This window comes from Cyprinus carpio, unplaced genomic scaffold, assembly GCF_018340385.1.
Source record: "Cyprinus carpio isolate SPL01 unplaced genomic scaffold, ASM1834038v1 S000006309, whole genome shotgun sequence".
Lineage (NCBI taxonomy): Eukaryota > Metazoa > Chordata > Actinopteri > Cypriniformes > Cyprinidae > Cyprinus > Cyprinus carpio.
In genome coordinates, this window is record NW_024878993.1 from 3,600 (window position 1) to 6,027 (window position 2,428).

General features: G+C 37.1%; 1 long non-coding RNA gene across 1 annotated transcript; it reads right to left on the reverse strand.

Annotated features, from left to right (window-relative positions):
* Positions 1–798: 798 nt before the first annotated feature.
* LOC109107156 lies at positions 799–1,780 on the reverse strand. Its single transcript, XR_006159220.1, has 2 exons — positions 1,746–1,780; positions 799–1,097 (listed from the first exon to the last, which is right to left on the reverse strand). It is a non-coding gene; the product is annotated as an uncharacterized LOC109107156 (long non-coding RNA).
* Between the last annotated feature and the right edge of the window lie 648 nt (positions 1,781–2,428).

A 2,428-nucleotide genomic window follows, 5' to 3' on the forward strand; every position in this document is an offset into this window, starting at 1 on the left:
GTCGATGGAGGAGGAGGTGGAGGCGGATTAAGAAGAGAAGAGAAGGTTTTGAAGAGTGTCCGAGCGTCACAGCAGTTGTTGAGGCTAAAGGCGTCGCAGTAGTATCCCGCAGGGGAATCCACTAAATTAACTAAACACTAAACCAACTTTTTAGCGTTAATGATCTGTAAGAATATAAGGGCTTTCGCTTAGTGCTGTCCATTGATTCAGCAACTTTTTCTTTTGACATTTGAGTATAAAGTGTTTTAATTCTGCCAAATATATGGTGTAAAAAACGTCTGAGTGCTGCCCCTCTTCAGGTTGAACGGTGGCTACTGCAGTTGATTTTTCCCTAGCTGACGTTTGCACGGTGGTGCACGTGACGGGAAAAGCGCGTGGCAGATGACGTAAGCAGTTTCCAGCTCACCACGCCCCTTAGCAGTATAAAAAGCATGCTGTTCCGTCAAAATCACTGTAGCGGCTGCTTCACTAGTCAGAATCGGATGCCGATCGCGATGCGGGAGCTAAGACCACCAGTTTGAGCCAGCAGCTCGAATTGATATGGCTCCAGGACCTGGCCCTGTGTCCACAGAACATACCTCGACATCCTCCACTTCCAGGCGAAGGTGGGGGAGAAAAGTCCTCTAATCAAAATGAACAGCTCTGTTGCAAAGCTACCTGCGTCACTACACAGTCACTCTCTATTTTAGCGACTCTGACAACGGCTGTCAATTAATCTGTCACTGCGGGGTCCCAGGTTCACGTGAGGGTCAGGATTATACTCAAAATAAGTGTTTAAAAAGATGAGACAGACAACAATTTCAAGGTGAAAATTAAATGTGTATATACAATATTCACATGAGACTTAAAACAACACAATAAAACTAGAACAACTTTTTCATTATTCCAGTTTGCAGGTGAACACCACTTAGTCGTAATGAGAGCAATGTCCATGCTTGTTTGACATGCTGCTTCTTTATGCTGTCCATTTCCTATTTCCTTGTCATCTTAACTCAACATCAAACTAATGTCGCACTGGCATTCACATTTCCTGGGACGGCTCAGTAGCTGCAGGCTCCGATCCATTGTCATCAAGATTAACAGAGGTGTATGTATCACTATTCACCAGTAAAAAAAAAAAAAAAAAAAAAAAAAACAGATTCAAAAGTTCAAAAATGAACAAGATTAAAGCTACAAGTTACAACACAAAAAGTACAAGACACCTGGATTTTTAAATCTACTTTTCATAAACTATTAACAAAAAGGCCTTAAATATATGATGTTTCTGTTAATTACAGCTAAAAAAAATTTAAACAAAAATAAAATGTTACTAAAATAAAACAGAAAAAATATATATTTCAGGTAGTAGCTTATATAGGCCAACATTTTTCATTTTTATTTACTTTAACTGGATGAACTAAAGTAACTAAAACTTAAATTAAAAAAAAAAAGAAAACGGTATACACATTTTAAAAAACAAAAACTAATAAACATAATACCCCCAAAACAACAATCCACTGAAAATCAAAACTCTAAGCTATACGATAGAAACAACAAAAGCACTTACTAAAAGTAAAATAGTTAGAAACAAATATAATAAATGATACTAATAACGCTGTACATCACGTCACTAATATGAAAATGTATTTATACCACTGCTCCTGACGTTACATTGAAACAGAACCAGAGCAAAAAGAATCTGTTGAGAATCTGTTGTGAATTCACAGTTTTTTGCAGACAGACAGATTGAGTTCACAGTATCTCACCTGATCACTGCACTGAGTCCTGGTTCCTGATCCTGTAATTCAAATAAACACACACATTGCGTTGGTTGCTACAATAAAAACACACAAATTTTTCACATCTGTTGTAGGAATTATTTTTCACACAATAAATCACAATTTTGCATCTTATTAAAACATCTGGATGTAATACTCACTTTGCCTGCTTGAGAAGCTTTGGTCGTAAATGCAGCAGCAGCGCACTATCAACAGAACAACCCAAAACATATCCCTGCTCACAGCAGCTGAAGACAGACCTGAATCAGGAACAGATGAAGACAGACCTCATTATTACTAGACAGTGAATGAAATCCCAAACCCGGAACAATATTCCTCTCTCTTTTGGTCATCAGTTTTATGATAATGTTTAACTAAATGGTGTCACCCGGCAGGTATTTTATTTTTTTTTAAACAAGGCTAAAAGCACTTTTGAGCTAGAGAAAAAAAGTCTAATTTTTGCCTTTTTATATAGATAACATCTACTTAATCTCCATCACTGTCTTTACATAGATACACTGTATCGATCTCAGTGATTTCAGCAGTTATTAAAATACCATGTTATTACTTTTACAGATTCTCCCTCCTTCACTGATGTTCCCTTCATTTTTTTCTCGTTCAAGAAAACTTAAACACAAAAAAACAGCTGCTGAAGCATCTTTCTGGAGAAA